Below are 10,353 nucleotides of genomic sequence, written 5' to 3' on the forward strand. Positions count from 1 at the left end.
AAGGAACACCCGACACGGGAGTCATAGCAGAGAGTTATTTATTACTAGCGCGCTAGGGTCCCAAGCTCTAAGTTGGCCCTGGGACCCCGACTGCCTGTTACAGGCTGTTTATATAGGCAAACACAAGTTCAAACACAGCTTATGGCGCGAAATTCAAACAAAGCTTAAGGCGCAAAATGATTGGGTCTAGCTATAGCCTGAGCAAGGGGTCTTGTTTTAATTGGTTAGAGCAGGACCTTATGAGGTTCTTTCCTGGAGTTGTTGATTCCGGGAACTTCGAGGCAGGGTGGGACCCCTGGAATTGGCAGGGTGGGACCTCATGAGGTTGTTTCCCGGAATTGGCAGGGTGGGGCCCTATCAGGGTGGGACCCTATCGAGGCAGGGTGGGACCCTATCTAGGCAGGGTGGGACCCTATCTAGGGCCACCTGGTGCTAACTTTTTAGGTTTTATGAGGCCTAGTTTCAGACCTTCCTCTGGAGCCTCAGTAAATTTGCTTAATCTAAATGGGTCTAGGTGCTGGGGTGATTACCCTTTTCTTTTCTCCTGCTAAATCATGGAGGTTTGGGGAGTTCCTTCAGAACTCCAGTAAACTTGCTCGTGGAGGCCTGGAGAGATTCTTCAGACCCCCGATAAAACTTGTTTAATCCTAAATGGGTCCTGTTAAGCATTCCTTCATTATTTTGTCATGCTTTAAGGCCCAGGAAAGGCCTACACAAAACTCTCGGTGGGTTTTTGTTATATCCCAGCCTTTGTGTACGGGCGCTGGCTTTTAATACTTAACCACTCAATCAGTACTGAAACAGTTGTTAGGGAGGCCCGCATTAGTGAGACGTGGCCTGCCACACTAGTACTTTAGGAGGCTGAGGCAGGAAGATGGCTTGAGCCCAAGAGTTTGAGACCAGTCTGGGCAACATAGTGAAACCCCAACCCTAACAACAAACAAACAAACAAACAAACAAAAAAGAATTTGCGAAAACCTACAGCTAATATTATACTTAATGGTGAAAGACCGAATGCTTTCCCTCTAAGCTTGGGAATAAGGCAAGAAATGTCTACTGTGAAAGGAAAATACTTTGGGCCCCCAAAATCACTAAGCTAAAAGGAAAATTCAAGTTGGGAACTGCTCAGGGCAAATCTGCCTCCCATTCTATTCAAAGTCACCCCTCTGCTCACGAGATAGATGCATATTCGGATTGCCTCCTTTGGAAAGGCTTATCAGAAACTCAAAAGAATGCAACCATTTGTCTTTCACCTACCTGTGACCTGGAAGCCCCCTCCCTGCTTCAAGTTTTCCCCACCCTTCTGTACAGAACCAATGTACTTCTTACATATATTAATTAATGCCTCACATCTCCTTAAATGCGTAAAATGAAGGTGTGCCCCAACCACCTTGGACTCACGTCATCAGGACTGCCTGAGGCTGTGTCACAGGCACCCATCATTAACCTTGGCAAAATAAACTTTCCAGATTAACTGAGATCTGTCTCGAAATTTCCAGGGTTCACATTTTCATAACCACGGAAAAATTCTGAGTGGAGCTGCCCTGACCTTTGACAAATCTCCTATCAGTGCTTGATACCAGCATGAGCTACCTTTATGGCTCAAACCAATAGGACAATTTGCTGAGGTCTAAGAGCACCCCCTCCAGAGAATCCCTAATCTCCCAAAATTTGGTTGAGATCTAAAGTATATTTTGCTGTACAACTACTCTTTTTTTTTTTTTTTTTTTTTTTGTAGTTTTACTTGCTTCCAACACAAGGAAGGCAAGTTTTTTCCTGCTTCCATGACAATGGAAGGCAGGTAACTCCTTTATGGAGTTTGAGCTGTCTTGCAACAGGGAAGGTGAGGTTTTTTTCCTGCTTCTAGAATGGTAGAGAGCAGTCTTTAGCCTGAGACCCATCCCTAGGTAAGTAACTGAATTGGGGTTTGTTTTGGCTAAAGTTAAGATTAACAACCAGCTGGTCTTAGTTTCTCCTTACCATTAGAGCGCTCAGTGATCATATTGTTGGGTTTTTTTTGTTGTCATTGTTGTTGTTTGTTCCAGTCTTTCCCCCACAGGATTTGACCAACTCCACCTGACTTGGTCCAATCCAAGTGAGAATTCCAAATTGTGGGTAACAAAGCCTCTCTAATTTGGCTAAAATTCCTCGCAGCTGCAAAAAAAAAAAAAAAAAGGGAGGGGGGGAGGAACAGAAAAAAAACAAACATGTGTTTGGTTTCTGTGCTTGCTTTCTGTCTTAAAAAAATTGTCCTGGCCGGGTACGGTGGCTCAAGCCTGTAATCCCAGCACTTTGGGAGGCTGAGACAGGCGGATCACGAGGTCACAAGATCAAGACCATCCTGGCTAACACGGTGAAACCCCGTCTCTACTAAAAAATATACAAAAAACTAGCTGGGTGAGGTGGCGGGTGCCTGTAGTCCCAGCTACTTGGGACGCTGAGGCAGGAGAATGGCGTGAACCCAGGAGGCGGAGCTTGCAGTGAGCTGAGATCCGGCCACTGCACTCCAGCCTGGGTGACAGAGCGAGACTCCGTCTCAAAAAAAATTGTCCTATTGTGGGCCGGGCGTGGTGGCTCATGCCTGTAATTCCAGCACTTTGGGAGGCAAGGTGGGCAGATCATGAGGTCAACAGTTCGAGACCAGCCTGGCCAACATGGTGAAACCCCATCTCTACTAAAAATACAAAATTAGCCAGGTGTGGTGGCAAGTGCCTGTAATTGCAGCTACTCTGGAGTCTGAGGTAGGAGAATTGCTTGAACCTGGGAGGCGGTTGCAGTGAGCTGAGATCATGCCACTGCGCTCCAGCCTGGGTGACAGAGTGAGACTAGGTCTCAAAAAAAAAAAAAAAAAAAGTTATAAGAAAAAGAAGGTTTTTGTTTTTGTTTTGTTTTGGTAAGAAAGCTTAAAGAGAAATAACTTTATATAAGAAAGAATCTTGCATGGTAAATTCAGTCCTAAAATAAAATGACTGGTTGTTGAAAAAGGATGAATGTTCAGGGCAAACCAGAAAGTCTAAGCATGTCATGAACGGTTGGTGTAAGAAACAATAAGAAGATATATATATATATATATATATATATATATCCTTTTATATGATCAAGTTGTCATATTATTATTAAGTTTTGGTTTGCTTAGAAAAAAGTTGAGATAAAAAATTTTTAATTAAGGTTATTACATCCATTTATCTCCCTGTATGTGCTTTTAAAGATCTTGTGACATTGAGTTACAGGGCTTTGACTCCTTGGTCTAAAAAAGGACACCAAGTCCTGCTAAATCTTAAACACTGACAGCAATTAATGCCTCATGTTCAGGCCCAGTAGAAGATGCCAATCAAAATAAATTGCATTCCTGAGACAAAGGGCCAGAAATTAAAGCTATTTAACTCTTTTTTTTTTTTTTTTTTTTTTTTGAGACGGAGTCTTGCTCTGTCACCCAGGCTGGAGTGCAGTGGCCGGATCTCAGCTCACTGCAAGCTCCTCCTCTCGGGTTCACGCCATTCTCCTGCCTCAGCCTCCCGAGTAGCTGGGACTACAGGCACCCGCCACTTCGCCTGGCTAGTATTTTGTATTTTTTAGTAGAGACGGGGTTTCACCGTGTTAGCCAGGATGGTCTCGATCTCCTGACCTCGTGATCCGCCCGTCTCGGCCTCCCAAAGTGCTGGGATTACAGGCTTGAGCCACCGCGCCCGGCCAGCTATTTAACTCTTTCAAGTACCAGTGACAATAGTGAAAGAGGTGAGATTGCATGTGAGATTGCAAGGGCCTATTTTGAGAGATAAAATAAGTTCAGTTTCTCTATAAGTTATCATTAATATCAAAGACACACTGATGCAAACAAATGTATATGCCCCTGTGTCAGATTAACAAGGTTTTCTTGAAGCATTAACAGAATCCTCAATGAAGGTTATAAAGGTTATAAAGGCTTATGGAAGTTATATCTTATGGTCAAGATAATAATTTTATAATTGTTTATAAAATTTTGAAAAACAAATTTAATTGGCTTCATGCTGTCTTTATTAGGGCTTACTGTTTGGAAAACTAAGTCTCCTCTCTCAAACAATGAAGGTTTTTGTCTTGTTAAAAAAAAAATCCTTGAGTTATCAGTTTGGTTAAATTAATGACTTATTTTACAATGACCTGGAATCCTATTTTGTGATATCAAGTGTTTTAAACCTTTGATATTTGACAAACTTTCCAAAATCAAATTATAAATTATATCTGTTTCTGACCTAATTAATGTTCCATTCCATAAGTCTAAAATGATATATTTTGGTTTATTTGGTATAAAAATTATACGGGAAGCATTGTCAAATAAGAAATGGTGTTTGGTTTTCTTTGCATTATATTTGTATAAATATGTTATTGGTATGCATTCCAAAATTATGGGAAGCTCCTATAATTCTGATATAACTTAGTGTACATTATCAGTCAGGTGACTGATAATGTCAGTCCACATTATTAGCCCACACTTTGCCTAAAGTTATCTTTTCAACTTTTACTTTAAACATTGCTAATCCTTTGTATTGTTTTTCTGAGTCTTAAAATTTTTCTTTTGAGTTATTAATAGCTTTTAACAATTTAGGGCCAGGCACAGTGGCTCATTCCTGCAATTTCTGCACTTTGCGAGGTCAAGGTGGGTGGTTCACAAGGTCAGGAGTTCAAGACCAGCCTGGCCAACATGGTGAAACCCCATCTGTACTAAAAATACAAAAATTAGTTGGCATGGTGGCGTGTGCCTGTAATCCCAGCTACTCAGGAAGCTGAGACAGGAGAATTGCTTGAACCCAGGAGGTGGAGGTTGCGGTGACCTGAGTTCATGCCACTGCACTGCTGCTGGACCACAGAGCAAGACTCTGTCTCGGGGTGGGGGGGGGGAAAGGCTTATCCGAGAGTCCTTCTGTGGATCAAAGTTCCATCAAAGCCAATTTAAAAGCCTATGTAAAAAATAATTATTCTTGCCACACTGTTTATAAATAATTAGGCCAAGTATAATAAAGCAAACCAGTCCTACCATAATTTGTCTTCAGTAAAATTACGAAACTGGGGAGAGAAAAATTATGTTTCAAAACTATAGTGCACCTGTTGTTAGATTCTAGTCTTATGTAGTGTTTTTCAATGTTTATTATTTTCTACAGTTTGGACCGAATTCTAATTTTTCTTGTTCAGAAGTCATCAAAATAATGTTCTAAAATATTTTCCTTCTTTTTTTCCCTTTTTTCCTAATTTGGAGTCACTGAAAACTAAGCTATGCTTTCTTAAAGCCCTGCGAACTGAAGATAGACAACTTAAACTTCAGAATAACAGCAACCTATTTACATACATAAGCCACTTTCATATCTGCCTACTGATGTATGAGCTTCAAAGTAATGTGGTCTATATCAATTTTTCCAGGATTGTTCTTTTGTTTGCTGTTGTTTTTCTCCCTTCCTCCCCCTATTTTTCTCTTCACAGGACATGAGATTTCACAACCTGCTAAAGATGAGCTTTCAGGACCCACTCGTCTAGGAATAAACTGTCCTAGCCATGAGAGATCAGACCAAACCTGAGACCAGAGACTCATTTTCTTCTAAAATGCTCTCTCCAAAAGAATTTTAAAAAGAAAAGGTGGGGGTATGTAAAAGGAAAATATTTGGGCCCCCAAAATCACTAAGCTAAAGAGAAAATTCAAGTTGGGAACTACTCAGGACAAATCTGCCTCCCACTCTATTCAAAGTCATGCCTCTGTTCACTGAGATCAATGCATATTCTAATTGTCTCCTTTGGAAAGGCTTATCAGAAACTCAAAAGAATCCAACCATTTGTCTCTCACCTACCTGTGACCTGGAAGCCCCCTCCCTGCTTAGTTGTCCCCACCTTTCTGGACAAAACCAATGTACTTCTTATATATATTAATTAATGTCTCATGACTCCCTAAATGTAAAAAATCCAAGGTGTGAAGCCAGGCGCAGTAGCTCACGCCTGTAGTCCCAGCACTTTGGAAGGCTGGTGGGGTGGTGGGTGGATCACAAGGTCAGGAGTTCAAGACCAGCCTTGCCAAGATGGTGAAACCCTGTCTCTACTAAAAATACAAAAATTAGCTGGGCATGGTGGCAGGCACTGTAATCCCAGCTACTTGGGGAGGCTGAGGCAGAGAACTGTTTGAACCCGGGAAACAGAGTTTGCAGTGAGCCAAGATCACGGCACTGCACTCCAGCCTGGGCAACAGAACAAGACTCTGTCTCAAAAATAATAATAATAATAATAATCCAAGCTCTACCCTGACCACTATGGGCACACGTCATCAGGACTTCCTGAGGCTGTGTCATGGGCTTGCGTCCTTAACTTTGGCAAAATAAACTTTCTAAATTAACTGAGACCTGTCTCAATTTTGGGGGTTCACACTACTTTTATCATTCATATTCAACATAGTACTAGCACTTGTAGTCAGTGCAATAAGGAAAGAATAAAGAAAAGGCATACAGGAAGGAATGGAAAGGAAGAAATAAAACTGTCCCTATTTGCATATGATATTATATAAATAAAAAATCCTGACGAATCTACACACATACACACAAGCAAATATGTACAAATAAATGTAACAACACACATATGGGGTTTGTATGCTTAAAATCACACAACGCTGATGAAAGAAATCAGAGATCTGAATAAACGGAGAGACATAATGTGTCAACTCATACCAAATTAATATACAGGTGTAACACAATTTCCACCAATATCTCAGCAAGATTTTTTGGAGATATACACAAACAAGATTATTTTAAAATTTATAAGAAAAGGAAAAGGAAGTAGAATAGCTAAAGCAATTAGGGCAAAGCATAAATAGAGTGAAGCTGGGCGCAGTGGCTCACACCTATAATCCCAGCACTTTGGGAGGCTGAGGCAGGTGGATCACCTGAGGTCAGGAGTTCGAGACCAGCCTGACCAACATTATGAAACCCCATTTCTACTAAAGATACAAAAACTTAGCTGGGCGTGGTGGCACGTGCCTATAATCCCAGCTACTCAGGAGGCTGAGGCAGAAGAATCGCTTGAACCAGGGAGGCTGAGGTTGCAGTGAGCTGAGATCGCACTTTTGCACTGCAGTCTGGGCAACAGGGTGAGTCTCCATCTCAAAAAATAAAATAAACATATAAATAAACAAAGCGAGTGAAAGTTATCTACCTGATTTCAAGGCTTACAAAAATAACTATGGTAATCAAGACTGGCCAGGTGTGCTGTTTCACACCTGTAATTCCAGCACTTTGGGAGGCCCAAGTGCAAAGATCATTCAAGGCCAGGAGTTTGAGATCAGTCTGGAAGACATAGCCAGACACTGTCTCTTTTTTAAAAAAATCACAAATTAATGGGCATAGTAGTCCTAGCTACTTGAAAAGCTGAAGTGGGAGGGTCACTTGAGCCCAGGAGTCTGAGGCTACAGTGAGCTGTGATCACACCACTGCACTGCAGTGTGGGCGTGATCTGTCTCTAAAAGAAAAAAGAGCCAGGTGTGGTGGCTCAAGCCCATAATCCTAGCAGTTTGGGAGGCCAGGTGGGTGGATCACTCAGGGTCAGGAGTTCCAGACCAGCCTGGCTAACATGGTGAAACTCTGTATCTACTAAAAATGCAAAAATTAACCTGGTGTGGTGGTGCACACCTATAGTCCCAGCTACTCGGGAGGCTGAAGCAGGAGAACTGCTTGAACCTGGGAGGCGGAGGTTGCAGTGAGCCAAGATCACACCACTACACTCCAGCCTGGGCGACAGAGTGAGACTCTGTCTCAATATAAAAAGAAAAAAAGAAAGGAAAAGAAAAAAGACTGTGTGGTGTTGGTGGAGGGATAGACATATAGATCAATGAAACAGAACACAGAATCCAGAAATAGATGTACACAAATATGCCCAACTGATTTCTGACAAAGATTCAAAAGATTCAAAAATGGAGGACATATAGTGTTATTAACAAACGGTGCTGGAGCAATTGGACATTAAGAGGCAAGCAAACAAACAAAAATGAACCTTGATATAACTCTTATACAAAAATTAACTCAGGCTATGGCTCACACAGCTGAGAGGATTGCTTGAGCCCAGAAAGTAGGGGCTGCAGTGAGCTATGATCTTGTCACTGCACTCCAGCCGGGACAACAGAGCAAAAAACAAACAAACAGGCTGGGCACAGAGGCTTCCGCCTGTAATCCCAGCTCTTTGGGAGGCCGAGGTGGGCAGATCACCTGAGGTCAGGAGTTCAAGACCAATCTGGCCAACATGGTAAAACAGTATCTCTACTAAAAATGCAAAAATTAGCTAGGCGTGGTGGCAGGTGCCTGTAGTCCCCAGCTACTCGGGAGGCTGAGGCACGAGAATCGCTTGAACCCGGAAGGCAGAGGTAGCAATGAAGAAGAAATTGATCGACTGGACTTTTGGCCTGTGATAGGCCCTATTAAGAGAACGAAAGGAAAAAGAAAAAAGCTCCAGAGTGGAAGAAAATATCCGCAATCCACATATCTGACAAATTACTGTTACTGGTGGAGGGTGTCCAGGTTCTTGGCATCTTGAACAGAGAAGTGGACAAAACGCACAAAGCAAGGAAAGAATGAAGCAACAAAAGCAGAGATTTATTGAAAACGATAGTATGCTCCACAGGGTGGGAGTGGGCCCGAGCATAGGGGCTCAAGGGCCCTGTTACAGAATTTTGGGTGGCTTAAATACCCTCCAGAAGTTTCCATTGGTTTCTTGGTGTATGTCCTATGTAAATGGAGAGGATGAGGTAAAGTTACAAAGTCATTTACTCCTCGTATGTCCTTTGTAAATGGAGAGGATATTTCCTGTCACAGCTGAAGTGTGAATCGGCCTTGTGTTCCCTGCCTCCAGACCCTATTTTTCTGCCTCAGTACTACTATTTAGGATATATAAAGAACTCTCAAAATTTAACAATCCAATTAAAGCAGGTGTAAAAGACTTGAAGAGAATTTCACTGAAGAAAGCACATAAACACAGGAAAAAATGTTCAACATTATTAGCCATTAGGAAAATACAAATTAAAACCACAAGAAGCTGCGCATGGTGGCTCATGCCTGTAATCCCAACATTTTGGGAGGTTGAGGTGGGAGGATAGCTTGAGCCCAAGAGTTTGAGACCAGCCTGGGCAACGTGGCAAAACTCTGTCTCTACAAAGATTACAAAAATTAGCAGGGCATGGCAGTGCATGCCTGTAGTCCCAGCAACTCAGGAGGATGAAGTGGGAGGTTCATTTGAGCTTCAGAGGTGAAGGCTGCAGTAAGCCTTGTGATCACGCCACTGCACTTCAGCATTCGAGACAGAATGAGACCTAGCCTCAAAACAAACAAAGAAAGAAATAAAATCACAAGATACCACAACACATTAACCAGAATGACTAAAAAATACTGACAATGCCAAATGGTAGTCAGGATGTGAAGAAACTGGGATTACAGGGGTGAGCCGCCGCGCCCGGCTGGAAATGCCCAGAAGTTATCCTGTATGGTCTCAAAGGGGAGGAACCCACAGTTCTGAGGGAAATCCCTGCCCATTTCATCGGGATACAGAAAACTCATGAATAATCCATCCCTTGTTTAGCATACAATCAAGAAGTAACTGTAAGTATACTTGACTGAGTATACTTATAGTATGGGCTTGCTGCTCTGTCTATGGAGTAGCCATTCTTCTATTCCTTTAATTCTCTAATAAACTTGCTTTTGGTCAGAGGTGGTGGCTCACGCCTGTAACCCCACCACTTTGGGAGGCCAAGGCAGGCAGATTGCTTGAATTCAGGAATTCAAGGCCAGCCTGGCCACCATGGAAAAACCCCATCTCTACAAAAATTACAAAAATTAACTGGGCATGGTGGCTGACGCCTGTGGTTCCAGCTACTAGGGAGGCTGAGGTAGGAAGTCACTTGAACCCGGGAGGCAGAGATTGCACCACTGCACTCCAGCCTGGGTGACAGAATGAGACTCTAAAAAAAAAATCCAAAAAACCCTACTTTCCATTAAGAAATTTTGTTTCATCTACTGACTCCCTGATATCTACAACTTAACTAGTCTAGTGAACTTGGGGAAGTTACTTTTTTTTTTTTAAAAAAGACAGAATCTTGCTCTGTTGCCCAGGGTGGAGTGCAGTGGCACGATCTTGACTCACTGCAACCTCCACCTCTTGGGTTCAAGCGATTCTACTGCCTCAGTCTCCCGAGTAGCTGGAATTATAGGCACATGCCACCAAATCCCGCTAATTTTTATATTTTCAGTAGACTTGGGGTTTCACCATTTTGGCCAGGGTGGTCTCAACTCCTGGTCTCAAGTGATCAGCCCACCTTGGCCTCTCAAAGTGCTGGGATTACAGTCGTCAGCCACTGCTCCTGGC

This window comes from Papio anubis, chromosome 17, assembly GCF_008728515.1.
Source record: "Papio anubis isolate 15944 chromosome 17, Panubis1.0, whole genome shotgun sequence".
Classification (NCBI taxonomy): Eukaryota; Metazoa; Chordata; class Mammalia; order Primates; family Cercopithecidae; genus Papio; species Papio anubis.